Here is a 14,885-nt window from a genome sequence, read left to right on the forward strand (position 1 = left end):
CCAATGCAGTCGTCGATGTAGCGAAGGAAAAGTGGGGGACAGATGCCAGAATAGGCACAGAACATAGATTGTTCCACAAACCCAACAAAAAGGCAGGCATAGCTAGGACCCATACGGGTGCCCATAGCTACACCTTTAGTTTGGAGGAAGTGGGAAGAGCCAAAGGAGAAATTATTAAGAGTAAGGACTAATTCCGCTAGACGGAGCAGAGTGATGGTAGAGAGGAACTGATTAGGTCCAAAATCCAAAAAGAAGCGGAGAGCGGATAATCGAGAGATGTTAAATTTGAGTAGGTGACGGCACCATATGGAAGGGTGTGTGAAGGAGGTGATTGCTTCACAAGTTTGGTAGCAGTGGGGAACAAACGAGTATTATTTTCTGAGCTTTCAAGCTCTTGTATCTTCTCCTGGAATGTAAAAGAAAGAAAATAAATGGCCAAAAATGGCAGGCGACACTATTGACAACACTATTAAATGTCCAGATGCAATGCACAGTGAAGGAGGACTGGATGGAAGAAAATGATAAGACTGTGATGGACTGGGCAGTGTTTCCACCCTGTGCTGGCCCTATCACTCCAGAGCAGAGCAGCTGCCATACCAGGCTGACATACAAGAAGTCAGGACACATTCTATAGCAAATCTCTGGATGGTCAAGAGGATATTTGTGGACAAGTTAAATCTTCTCAGGTGCTTAAGAAAATACTTATGCTGATGGTCTCTACGTCAGTATGGAGGGACGAGGAGAGGTTGCTGGAGATATGAATGCCTGGGAACAAAACTGTTGTCCCTCTCTATAGCCCTCCATTGATGAGGGTTGTGTTTACCCTGTTTTATTAAGTCAACAACCAGCTCTTTCATCTCGCTGACACTAAGGTCTAGGTGGTAGTTCAGGATGTATGACACGGGATTTGCTATCTCTATCCTATACTCTGTCCTGGGCCTCTAACAGTGGTGTCTTTGGTGAAGCTGAGCTGATGCTGTACGTGGCTACAGGGAGTACAGCAGTGGACCGAGCACACAGTCGTAAGGAGCACCAGATTCAAGGGCCATGGTGGATGATTTGTTAGGGACTGGTCAGTGTCTCCAGCGGTGGGAGAGGACTGGTCAGTGTCTCCAGTGGTGGGAGAGGACTGGTCAGTGTCTCCAGCGGTGGGAGGGGAACAGTCAGTGTCTCTGATGGTGGGAGAGGACTGGTCAGTGTCACAGCTGGTGGTTGGGTCCAGTTTGTGTCTCTGACAGTGGTGGGAGAGGGCTGGTCAGTGTCACGGCTGGTGGGTGGGACCAGTTTGTGTCTCTGACAGTGGTGGGAGAGGGCTGGTCAGTGTCACGGCTGGTGGGTGGGACCAGTTTGTGTCTCTGACAGTGGTGGGAGAGGACTGGTCAGTGTCTCCAGCGGTGGGAGGGGAACAGTCAGTGTCTCCGATGGTGGGAGAGGACTGGTCAGTGTCTCTGACAGTGGTGGGAGAGGACTGGTCAGTGTCATGGCCGGTGGTTGGGACCAGTTTGTGTCTCTGACAGTGGTGGGAGAGGACTGGTCAGTGTCATGGCCGGTGGTTGGGATCAGTTTGTGTCTCTGACAGTGGTGGGAGAGGACTGGTCAGTGTCACGGCTGGTGGGTGGGACCAGTTTGTGTCTCTGACAGTGGTGGGAGGGGAACAGTCAGTGTCTCCGATGGTGGGAGGGGAACAGTCAGTGTCTCCAGTGGTGGGAGAGGACTGGTCAGTGTCATGGCCGGTGGTTGGGACCAGTTTGTGTCTCTGACAGTGGTGGGAGAGGACTGGTCAGTGTCTCCAGTGGTAGGAGAGGACAGGTCAGTGTCTCTGACAGTGGTGGGAGAGGATAGGTCAGTGTCTCCAGTGGTGGGAGAGGACTGGTCAGTGTCACGGCTGGTGGTTGGGACCAGTTTGTGTCTCTGACAGTGGTGGGAGAGGACTGGTCAGTGTCACGGCTGGTGGTTGGGACCAGTTTGTGTCTCTGACAGTGGTGGGAGAGGACTGGTCAGTGTCTCCGATGGTGGGAGGGGAGCAGTCAGTGTCTCCGATGGTGGGAGAGGACAGGTCAGTGTCTCCAGTGGTGGGAGAGGACTGGTCAGTGTCTCTGACAGTGGTGGGAGAGGACTGGTCAGTGTCATGGCCAGTGGTTGGGACCAGTTTGTGTCTCTGACAGTGGTGGGAGAGGGCTGGTCAGTGTCTCCGATGGTGGGAGGGGAACAGTCAGTGTCTCCAGTGGTGGGAGAGGACTGGTCAGTGTCATGGCCAGTGGTTGGGACCAGTTTGTGTCTCTGACAGTGGTGGGAGAGGGCTGGTCAGTGTCTCCGATGGTGGGAGGGGAACAGTCAGTGTCTCCAGTGGTGGGAGAGGACTGGTCAGTGTCATGGCCAGTGGTTGGGACCAGTTTGTGTCTCTGACAGTGGTGGGAGAGGACTGGTCAGTGTCATGGCCAGTGGTTGGGACCAGTTTGTGTCTCTGACAGTGGTGGGAGAGGGCTGGTCAGTGTCTCCGATGGTGGGAGGGAAGAAGAGAGGGTTTCCAACGTTGGGAGTGGACCGGTGAAGGTCACTGACAGTACGCCAGCCCCTAATATGTATATTAATACCAGTGAAACAGTACTGCGTGCTGTTTGTGACTGTTCTTTATTTTTTCAAACTTTCTCTTTGTATAAGGAGGTTAAAAAATCATATTGTGAATTCAAAAAATGATGTTCTGTATTTGCCATCTTCTACATGTTTCCTTGCAAATAGGGAAATTAGATTGGATGACTGGTGTTATTTTTAGATGTATTTGACAAATGGTATGATTAGACCGTAAATGTCGATCTGGGAAGAAATTAACATGAAAGTAGCATCAGTGATGGGCAATCACAGTTGGATGCATTTGCTACATTACCAGCTTTAATTTTTGCCTACACATCACCCTTCTGGGTAGAGATTGAGAGTGGGATGCAAATTCATTTGCAAATCACCAAATGCAAACTCTGTCATGGTTCAGCATGACTATGCATAGTTTAAAACTTCTTTAAAAATAAATCAATCTAAAATATGTTACCTGAAAGGCAACCTGGTAATTTAATGTGACTGAAAATAGGTTTATCACAAAAATAAATTGTTGAAGACGCTACCAGTGAATAGCCTCTTCATTTCAAATCCATTTTCTAGTTACATTGCAGCACAGTAGTGAATATAGTAATTGTAAAAGTAATCATTAAAAGTTTTTAAGGTATGGCTGCCCATATACTTGTTACTACACTTACAGCTTATGCTTACAGGCCTTTCAAGCCAACAGATAGATAGTAGAAATTCCAAATGGTGACAAGCTTGAAGTTAGGGCGTGACTAGTTTTTCAGATAAGTATGTTCTTGTATGATGTTTTCAGTACTCAAGGAAGTAAAATATTCCAATAACTCCAGTGAGAAAGCACAAATGAATGGAAACTCTGGGCTATAAGCACAGACGTAACAGTGCTGATCATTCCTGTTGTTAGTTTCAGTGTCTGGTTCAGAAAATTGCGGTCAACAATATATAATTGTTTGATGCATAACCCAAGGAGAGGATACAGCAATGAGATTCTCTTGGGATCGAATTATGCTTTTTATTCCTTGCACATCCTTTGTGAAGAGAATGTAAAATACAATAGAGTCAGACATGAATCATCTGGGGTTAGAGACAGTAAATGAACAATTGGGGTCAGAGCTGGAATTATCTGGCCTTGATTCATCTAGCTACAAAGTATTCAATAAGATGAGATTATTCAATTATATTTCAGTAGTCTGCTCATTTCAAGTTTTCAACTATATTTCACAATTCTACTCATTGTAGTTTTGAAACTTATCTCAAATGCAGATAACACACATCAAAGTTGCTGGTGAACGCAGCAGGCCAGGCAGCATCTCCAGGAAGAGGTACAGTCGACGTTTCAGGCCGAGACCCTTCGTCAGGACTAACTGAAGGAAGAGCTAGTAAGAGATTTGAAAGTGGGAGGGGGAAGGGGAGATCCAGAATGATAGGAGAAGACAGGAGGGGGAGGGATGGAGCCAAGAGCTGGACGGGTGATTGGCAAAAGGGATATGAGAGGATCATGGGACAGGAGGCTCAGGGAGAAGGAAAAGGGGGAGGGGGAAAACCCAGAGGATGGGCAAGGGGTATAGTCAGAGGGACAGAGGGAGAAAAAGGAGAGAGAGAGAGAAAGAATGTATGTATATAAATAAATAATGGATGGGGTACGAGGGGGAGGTGGGGCATTAGCGGAAGTTAGAGAAGTCAATGTTCATGCCATCAGGTTGGAGGCTACCCAGACAGAATATAAGGTGTTGTTCCTCCAACCTGAGTGTGGCTTCATCTTTACAGTAGAGGAGGCCGTGGATAGACATATCAGAATGGGAATGGGATGTGGAATTAAAATGTGTGGCCACTGGGAGATCCTGCTTTCTCTGGCGGACAGAGTGTAGGTATTCAGCAAAATGATCTCCCAGTCTGCGTCGGGTCTCGCCAATATATAGAAGGCCACATCGGAAGCACCGGGCACAGTATATCACCCCAGCCGACTCACAGGTGAAGTGTCGCCTCACCTGGAAGGACTGTTTGGGGCCCTGAATGGTGGTAAAGGAGGAAGTGTAAGGGCATGTGTAGCACTTGTTCCACTTACAAGGATAAGTGCCAGGAGGAAGATCAGTGGGGAGGGATGGGGGTGACGAATGGACAAGGGAGTCACGTAGGGAGCGATCCCTGTGGAAAGCAGAGAGAGTGGGGCAGGGAAAGATGTTTATAGTGGTGGGATCCCGTTGGAGGTAGCATAAGTTATGGAGAATAGTATATTGGACCCGGAGGCTGGTGGGGTGGTAGCTGAGGACCAGGGGAACCCTATTCCTAGTGGGGTGGCGGGAGGATGGAGTGAGAGCAGATGTGCGTGAAATGGGGGAGATGTGTTTGAGAGCAGAGTTGATGGAGGAAGGGAAGCCCCTTTCTTTAAAAAAAGAGGACATCTCCCTCATCCTGGAATGAAAAGCATCCTGAGAGCAGATGCGGCGGAGATGGAGGAATTGCGAGAAGGGGATGGCATTTTTGCAAGAGGCAGGGTGAGAAGAGGAATAGTCCAGATAGCTGTGAGAGACAGTGGGCTTATAGTAGACATCAGTGGATAAGCTGTCTCCAGAGATAGAGACAGAAAGATCTAGAAAGGGGAGGGAGGTGTCGGAAATGGACCAGGTAAACTTGAGGGCAGGGTGAAAGTTGGAGGCAAATTTAATAAAGTCAACGAGCTCAGCATGCGTGCAGGAAGCAGCGCCAATGCAGTCATCGATGTAGCGAAGGAAAAGTGGGGGACAGATACCAGTATAGGCACGGAACATAGATTGTTCCACAAAGCCAACAAAGAGGCAGGCATAGCTAGGACCCATACGGGTGCCCATAGCTACACCTTTAGTTTGGAGGAAGTGGGAGGAGCCAAAGGAGAAATTATTAAGAGTAAGGACTAATTCTGCTAGACGGAGCAGAGTGGTGGTAGAGGGGAACTGATTAGGTCTGGAATCCAAAAAGAAGCGGAGAGCTTGGAGACCTTCCTGATAGGGGATGGAAGTATATAGGGACTGGACATCCATGGTGAAAATAAAGCAGTGGGGGCCAGGGAACTTAAAATCATCGAAAAGTTTAAGAGCGTGAGAAGTGTCACGAACATAGGTAGGAAGGGATTGAACAAGGGGTGATAAAACCGTGTCGAGGTATGCAGGAACGAGTTCGGTGGGGCAGGAGCAAGCTGAGACACTAGGTCTGCCAGGACAGGCAGGTTTGTGGATCTTGGGTAGGAGGTAGAAACAGGAAGTGCAAAATGTGGGAACTATAAGGTTGGTAGCAGTGGATGGGAGATCCCCTGTGTGGATAAAGTTGGTGATGGTGTGGGAGACAATGGCCTGGTGCTCCTTAGTGAGGTCATGATCGAGGGGTAAATAAGAGGAGGTATCCGCGAGTTGTCACTGTGCCTCGGCAAGGTAGAGGTCAGTGCGCCAGACTACAACAGCACCCCCCCTTATCGGCGGGTTTAATAATAAGGTTAGGATTAGTGTGGAGGGAGTGGAGAGCAGGGCATTCGAAAGGAGAGAGGTTGGAATGGGAGCAAGGTGCGGTGAAGTCGAGACGGTTGATGTCCCGTCGACAGTTAGCGATAAAGAGATCCAGAGCAGGCAGAAGACCAGAGAGGGGTGTCCATGAAGAAGAGGAGGGTTGAAGACAGGAGAAGGGGTCATCGGTGGGGGTGGAAGAGTCCTTGCCGAAGAAGTAGGCTCGGAGACGGAGACGGCGGAAGAAGAGTTCCGCATCATGGCGAACACGGAACTCACTGAGGTGTGGGCGAAGGGGGACAAACGTGAGGCCCTTACTGAGAACAGAGCGCTCTGCCTCCGACAGTTGGAGGTCGGAGGGGATGGTAAAGACCCGGCACGGATGAGAGCTGGGATCAGAGGGGGGAGGCTGAGGGTGTCAATGGAGAGGGGAGGGTTGGGGTGAGAGGAAGATGGAGCCTCTGAGGGCCCAGGAGTTGACGGTGGGATCTGAGGGAGACGGGGTTGCAGAGTGGTGGTGGGGGAAGGGGAGACGGGAGTCACAACAGCAGCACATAAAGACCCGGCCTGGAGTTCAAGGCTGGAGTCGCAGTTGGTGGTTGCGCAATCGCTGTGAAGGTGTCCATGGTCGTTGCTGGAGTCCGGGTTTTGAATATGCCCTGAGGAGTTGGAGCCGGCGAGATCAATGGCAGAGGCAATCTGAAGTTCATGCCTGCTAGCGTCTGGGCCAGCAGGCTCTGGAGTCCGTAGATGTAGATCTTTGCCTAACATGACAAAGTCAAAAAAACGGCGATTGCAGGCGTGAATCCGACGGAGGATGAAATAACGGGTAGGACCATTACAGACGGCGAAGAAAGTGTCCCGAAGGTGTGGAAGGGTCTAGGATAGGGACACCAAATACCTCCTCATGGCGAAGAGAGTCACCTTCAGAGCTTGACGGGAGAAGCGGCGAGAGGCAGAGTCAATAAAATGTGAGTACCTGGGATCCTCAGAAGGTTCAAATTGAGAGGCTCGGAAACGAATCCTAAAGCCAACTGGAGTAAGTTGGCGACTTTTAAACGCAGGTAAACATCTTTCAGGTGAGGCAACACTTCACTTGTGAGTCTGTTGGGGTCATCTATTGCATCTGGTGCTACCGATGCGGCCTCCTCTACATCGGTGAAACCCAACGCAGATTGGGGGAACGCTTCGTCGAGCACCTCCGCTCTGTCCACCACAACAGACAGGATCTCCCGGTAGCCACCCACTTCAACTCGGCTTCCCATTCCCATTCAGATATGTCCATACATGGCCTCCTCTACTGTCATGATGAGGCTAAACTCAGCTTGGAGGAGCAACACCTCATATACCGTCTAGGTAGTCTCCAGCCCCTTGGTATGAACATAGAATTCTCCAACTTCCAGTAATTCCCTCCTCCTCCCTTCCCCTATCCCTATTTCACTCTGCCCCCTCTCCCAGCTGCCTATCACCTCCCTCTTGGTTCTCCCTCCTTCTACTACCCATTGTGCTTTCCCCTATTCCTTCTTCACCTTTCCTGCCTATCCCCTCCCTGCCTCCCCTCCCCCACTCCTTTATCTTTCCCCTTACTGGTTTTTCACCTGGCACCCACCAGCCTTCTCCTTCCCACCCCCTTCATAGGGCCTCTGCTCCTTCCCTCTTCAGTCCTGATGAAGGGTCTCGGCCGGAAACGTTGTCTGACCATTTCCACGGATGCTGCCCGACCTGCTGAGTTCCTCCAGCGTGTAGTGCGTGTTGCTTTGACCCCAGCACCTGCAGAGTATTTTGTGTTTATGATGAACATTTTTGATGGGAGGCCATAGCAGTTGCCAACAATGAATGGGAAAACAAGGGATAGAACTACAAAGAAGTGCAGTGGTATGGAAGTGGAAATCACTTAAAGTTGCAAAACAAGTTAGCAAAGCCACTGAAGGTGCAGATTAAGATTTATATCTAACCAAGTAGGTTAAAAAGTCAGAGAAGTTATCTTAAACATCAAGCTGTTGTTAGGGCACTGTAGACTGTCCTGTTCTCCATGTAATTAAAAAGAAATAGAAACACTGGAGAAGGCATATGTACTCAGAGGCTATATCTATCACAAAAACACTGAAAGGACTAGAGCAGAGGCTCCCAGTCTTTCTATGACATGGATCCTTACCATTAACTGAGGGGTGTGTGGACCCCAGGTTAGGAACCCCTGCTCTCGAGTTTGGAGATGCAAGAGCTGGTGAAACCTGGAGCACCAACAGAAGGATCTCAGTGAAACCTACTGGACGATTAAAGGCCTAAATAGAGTGGACATGGAGAGAATGATTCTATTTTAGGAGAGTCTAGGATCTGAGGACACAGCTCTGAATTAAAGGATGGCAGTAAATGTGGGACAATTTTTTTTTAGCCGGCGATGCTGAATCTTGAATTCATCGCCACACATGGTTGTGGAGGCCAAACTGCAAATTCTCTCCACTCTGTAAGAATGGAGTAAGCAGAAAAAAGGAAATTATAGGCCAGTTAGCCTGATTTTAGTGGTTGGGATGATGTTGGAGTCCATTATCAAGGATGAGGTTTCAGGTCCTTGGAGGCATATGATAAAATGGGGCCTTCCTTAAGGAGGAAATCTCAGCAAACAAATCTGTTGTAATTCTTAGAGGAAATAACAAGCGGGATAGACAAAAGAGAGTCATTTGTTATTGTTTTCTTGGATTTTCAGAAGGCATTTGACAAGATGCCACACATGTGACTGCTTAACGAAATAAGAGCCCATAGTATTACGGGGATGATACTAGCATGGATTGGCTCTGGTTGGCTGCCATTAACATTAAATGTCAATGATTTGGATAATGGAATTGATGGTTTTGTAGCCAAGTTTGCAGATGATATGAAGATAAGTTGAGGGGCAGGTAGTGTTGAGGAAGCAGAGAGTATGTAGAAGAACTTAGATTGGGAAAATGGGCAAAGAAGTGGCAGATAGAATATAGTGTAGGGAAGTGTATGGCCATGCACTTTGGTAGAAGGAATAAAGGTGTAGACTATTTCCTAAATGGGGAAAAATCAGAAATCAGTGATTCAAAGGGACATGCAAGATTCGCTAAAGGTTGACTTGCAGGTTGAGTTGGTAGTGAGGACGGCAAATGCAATGTTACTTTCATTTGAGACAACTTGAATGTAAAAGCAAGGATATAATGCTGAGGCTTTATAAGGCATTGCTCAGAGTGCACCTGGAGCATTGTGAGCTGTTTTGGGCCCCTTATCTATGTTTTGTAACTCAAAAACATAACTAATCGGAAGAACAGCATGAGTATGGGGATGCATGTCTTAGTTTCATTTTGCTTTTGGTGAGGCACACACTTATGATGTATGCCATTCATATACTTCTACATATAATCGATAATGAATTATTTAAATAACAAAGAATGCTCAATCAAACAATATATTTACAATATTACTGAAATATTAAATACAAAACACTTCTTCCTGCTTAGTTATAAGCTAACTCAATATAAAACCCATCTCAGCTTATATACAGGTTCAGCAGAGAGGTGATGCTTTTGGCTGCACAAGAGTAATAGAAGCAGGGCTCTATCACACCAAACAAAACCCAAGGTACAAGGAATTCGCCTAACCATCCAGCACATTGTAGCAGGATGTAAGCTGCAGGCAGGGACAGTACACACCGAACAGCACAACCAAGTTGCAGGAATTGTATACAGGAACATCTGTGCTAAGTATAGATTGAACGTTCCCAATTCCAAATGAGGAACACCCAAGAAGGTAATGGAGAATGACAGAGCTCAGATCCCGTGGGACTTGCAAATATCGACTGATAAGCAGGTATGGGCCAACCAACCAGACATGGTAATGTTGTACAAGGAATAAAGGAAAGCAATAATAATAGTAATAGATGTGGCAATCCTGAATGACAGTAACATCAGGAAGAAAGAATATGAGAAGCTGATGTATAAGGTGATGAGAGGCATTGATCCTGTGGATAGTCAAAGGCTTTTTCCCAGGGCTGAAAAGGCTAACACAAGAGGACACAGTTTTACAGTGCTTGGCAGTAGGTACAGAGGGGATGTCAGGGGTAAGTTTTTTATGCAGAGAGTGGTGAGTGCGTGGAATGGGCTGCTGGTGACAGTGGTGGAGGTGGATACAATAAGGTCTTTTCAGAGGCTCCTGGATACGTACATGGAGCTTAGAAAAATAGAAGAGTATGGGTAACCTGAGGTAATTTCTAAAGTAAGTACATGTTCAGCACAGCTTTGTGGGCTGAAGGGCCTGTATTGTGCTGTAGGTTTTCTAGTTTCTAAATACCAGGGCTTGAAAGGATGTGGAAGGTTAAAGCCAGAGTAATCCCACTGGTGATATGAGCACTTGGAGCTGTGACTCCTGGACTGGGAGAGTGGATCCAACAAATCCAGGGAGCAGCATCTGAGGTCTCGGTGCAGAAGAGTTCACTAGTAGGAACAGCAAGGATACTGCGCCGAACCGTCAAGCTCCCAGGACCTGAGATTGAGGAAGAAATACAATTACACACTACTCATAAGATGTCATAGAAATCCTCTGTTGACAATGTTTGATCACTCAGTAGCCAGTTGTTTTTTGGTGAATGTGGATAATGGTCTTCGTTGTTGCCAGAGTCCCCACATGTGCTTAATGTATCCTCTTTCATGTGGGTTGCTGTTGAAGTAGCATTCCACAAATTCCATGTTGTCCCGTCTCGTCCATTTATGGTTTGATCTCATAGCCAGTTTATCGCCAGATGGTCCCTGTTCCCCAACTATTGGCACAGACCTTGTTAATCTGGTGACGTCAGAGCTGGCATGACTCTTCTTGTTCTTCTCACTCTCATCTGGAGGTTTTTGTCGGCAGTGTGAGAGATCTAGCCCAATACCCCTACAGGACTTTTACCAATGGGACCCGAATCTCAGACCCCTGGACTACAGCAGGCAGCAGGGCAGAGCCCGGACTGGTCCCGGTGTCGGCCTCCACTCTCAGCATCCTCAGGCTTGGCCCGAGTTCCAGCAGTGCCCTGTTGATTCTAAGTAGTTGTGTTATTGTGGTCTTTCTCTGTTGCAAATGTCATTCCCACAGGAGTTATCTTTTCTCCAGTACGAGTTCTTAGTTGGATATCTGCAGGCTTCAGTTTAGTATTTTTGAAATGCCATCTACAAACTCATTTAGTGGATTGACTGAAACAGCTGAGCTAGTGTGCAGTTCCATCTTAATTAATTTGCCGTTCACTTCTGGTGTAAGCCATGTCACTTGTCTATTGTTAGTTTTCATATTTTAAATCTCAAGACCATTCAGTCCTATGTCTCTCTCATCATTATCAGATATTTCATCAACAGGATGGCATATTCTGCTCTTTTTGAAACTACAGCTTGACTTTTTATCTATTTCTCTTCGCTGTGCAGTCCATTTAATTTTTGTCTGCCAAACGTGCTCTTTGCATGTGTCCTACTTTGTTGCAATTTCTGCAGGTTTTGCCTTTAAATCTTTATTGTGGGTCCATACCAAACAGCAACACAATTTAATCATCCAGGGCAGTTTCTGTTTAGATGCTGCAATTTTGTTCAAGCTTATGTTCATTTCTGACTGTAACTCAACTGTGTCTCTGTCTGCTGTTTCTATTGATACAGTGATTTCAGCTGCTCTTTTAAATGTGAGTTGTGCTTCAGTTAGGAGCTATTTTTGAATGCTTTCTTGGAAATTTCTACAGACTAAATGATCTCTCAGTGCATCATTAAGCCCATCACTGAACTGACAATGTTCAGACAATCTCTTCAATTCATCCACAGTGCTGAAATAGACTTTCCTTTGATTCTGCTTATGAAACCTAAAGCATCCTGCAATCAAGAATGGGTTTTGGTTCTAAGTGTTCCTGCATTACTTTTACGATATCAGCAAAGCTCTCTTTGGCTGGTTTGGTTGGAGCAGTTAAACTTCGAAGCAAACTGTATACTTTTCCAGTCAATCCACTCAGCAAAACTGACACTTGCTTTTGACTGATAATAGCTTTTTCATTTGCTTCAAAATAGTGCTCAGTTTGTTTAGTATTCAATTTTTAGTTACCTGTTGTGAAATTGAACATGTCTACAGTATCTTTCCAATGTAGCAAGTTATTTCTGCTGTTTTTTGTATTAACAGCCAGTACTCACTGTTAGTGAACCCATGAATTCATCCATTTAACTCAACCATCGCTGTCCCTTCCCAAAGAAGCACATGCTGCTCCAAAGAAAGAATGTGCTGTGCTTTTTTTAAACTCAAACATCTCACCATGCTTCAACAGGTAGGCAGTCGTATCAAGTTTGTTTAAACTCCCTCATTGCCATTGTTATGTTTTGTAACTCCAAAATATATAATTGGAAGAAAAACAGTGAGCCGAGAGATACATGTCTTAGTTTTGTTTTGCTTTTAATGAGGCCACACTTATGAAATGGCGTCAAAATGATATATGCCATTCATGTACTTTAACATATAGCCCATTATGAATTATTTAAACAACAAAGAATGCTTAAATCAAACAATATACTTACAATACTACTCATATACTAATTAAATATTAAATACACAATAATTGCCTCTGCTCTCCTCAACTGATCAATGTGTTGTCTCCAGATGATAACAGACACAAACTCCATAATATAATGGGGGAGCCTAGGGAGTCCCTGTGCAATTGAATCCTGGATTTCCTCAGTTGTAGACCCCAGCCAGTCCAGATGGGCAAAAACATCTCCTCCACAATCTCCATCAGCACAGGAGCATTGCAGAGATGTGTGCTTTGGCCCCTGCTCTACTCGCTTTACACCTATATGGTTAAGTACTGGTCCAACGCCGTGTCCAAGTTTGCTGATGAAACCACTGGTGTGGGCTGTATCAAGGGGGGTGATGAACCAGCAAACAGGAGGGAGATTGAAAACTTGGCTGTGTGGTGTCATAACAACAACCTCTCACTCAAACAAGAGAAAATCTGCAGATGCTGGAAACCCGAGCAACACGCACTAAGTGCTCGAGGAACTCAGAAGGCCAGGCAGCATCTATGGAAAAAAGTCACAGCTGATGTTTTGGGCCAAAACCGTTTGGCAGGACTGGAGAAAAAAAGCTAAAGTAGATTTGAAAATGGGTGGGGGGGGAGGGGAGAGAGAAACACCAGGTGAACAGCTAACCTCTCACACAATATCAATAAGACCAAGGAATTGATTGTAGACTTCAGGAGAGGGAAACCAAAGGTCCATGAGCCACTGATCATTGGAGGATTGGAGGATTATTGGAGAGGGCCAGTAACTTTAAATTCCTGGGTGTCATTATCTTGGAAGGCCTGTCTTAGACCCATCATATAAATATAATTGCGAAGAAAGCACAACAGGGCCGCTACTTCCTCAGGAGTCTGTGGAGATTTGGCATGTTATCAAAAACCTTGGCAAACTTCTATAGGTATGTGGTGGAAAGTGTGCTGACTGGTTGCATTTTGGCCTGGTATGGGAACAGCAATGCCTTTGAGCAGAAAATCCTACAAAAGGTAGTAGATTCAGTCCAGTACATCACGAGTAAAGCCCTCCCAACCATTGAGCCCATCTACATGAAACGTTGCCATAGGAAAGCAGCCTCCATCATCAAAGATCCTCAGCACCCAGACCATGGTCCTTTCTCACTGCTGCCATCAGGTAGAAGCTGCCTCAGGACTTACATCTTCAGGTTTAAGAACATCAGGCTCTTCTTGAGAATCTCTTACACTCGTTTAAGGACTCTTTTATCAGAATCAGAATCTGAATAAGGTTTATTATCAGTGATGTGTGAAGGGAAATTTGTTAACTTAGCAGCAGCAGTTCAATGCAATACATAATATAGAAGAGTGAAAAAAATAAGTATTATCTTGCTATTTCGTGCTTGTTATTCATTGCTTATTATTTATATCTGCATTTTTATTGTTGTCCATTGATCCTGTATAGAGTTACTGTTCTATAGTTTTGCTGAGTATGCCTACAGAAAAAGAATCTCAGGGTTGTATGTGGTGACATGTATGACCCCGACAATAAATTTGACTTTGACTTTGAATTTTGACCAGAGGACGCAGCCTCTGCATAGAGGGACGTCCACTTAGAACAGAAATGAGGATGAATTCCTTTAGCCATAGGACAGTGAGTCTGTCTTTGGAGGCCAAGTCATTGGGTATATTTAAAGCGAAGGTTAGTAGGTTCTTGATTAATCAGGGCATCAAAGATTATGTATAGAAGGCTGGAGAACAGTTGAAAGGATAATAAATCAGCCATGATGGGAAGATTGAGCAGAATTGATGGGCCGAGCGACCTAATTCTGCTTCTATAGATCATAAGACCATAAGCTATAGGAGCAGAATTAGGCCATTCGGCCCATCAAGTCTTCCCAGCCATTTCATCATGGCTGATCCATATTTCCTCTCAACCACATCCTCCAGTTTTACCTACACCCCTGTATCCCTTTGTGCACTGACCAATCAAGAACCTATCAACCTCTGCCTCAGATATACATAAAGATTTGGCCTCCACGGCTGCCTGTACAAAGAATTCCACAGATTCAACATTCTGGCTAAAGAAATTGCTCCTAATCTCCCTTTTAAAAGGACACCCCTCTATTCTGAGGCTGTGTCCTCTAGTCTTAGACAGTCTCACCATAGGAAACATCATCTCCACATCCACTCTATCAAAGCCTTTCACCATTCGACAAGTTCAATTAGGTCACCCCTCATCTTCTAAATATCATCGAATACAAGCCCAGAGCCATCAAACGCTCTTCATATGACAAGCCATTCAATCCTGGAATCATTTTCATGAACCTCCTCTGAATCCTCTCCAGTTTCAGCACATC

The 14,885-nt window shown here is 45.9% G+C and overlaps 1 protein-coding gene across 6 annotated transcripts in view; it reads left to right on the forward strand.

Moving 5' to 3' along the window:
• mcf2la (mcf.2 cell line derived transforming sequence-like a) overlaps positions 1–14,885 on the forward strand; it is a 240,729-nt gene that overhangs the window by 3,755 nt on the left and 222,089 nt on the right. The window contains exon 2 of one of the 6 annotated variants that reach the window (XM_072260875.1): positions 3,838–3,896. The exons of 4 other annotated variants lie outside the window; for them this stretch is intronic. The gene's annotated coding sequence lies outside the window, so the exon portion shown is untranslated. Of the gene's footprint in view, positions 1–3,837; positions 3,897–12,188; positions 12,331–14,885 lie in introns of all 6 variants that reach the window. One more of the 6 variants, XM_072260874.1, reaches the window with a different exon arrangement.

This window comes from Mobula birostris, chromosome 6 (genome assembly GCF_030028105.1).
Source record: "Mobula birostris isolate sMobBir1 chromosome 6, sMobBir1.hap1, whole genome shotgun sequence".
Lineage (NCBI taxonomy): Eukaryota > Metazoa > Chordata > Chondrichthyes > Myliobatiformes > Myliobatidae > Mobula > Mobula birostris.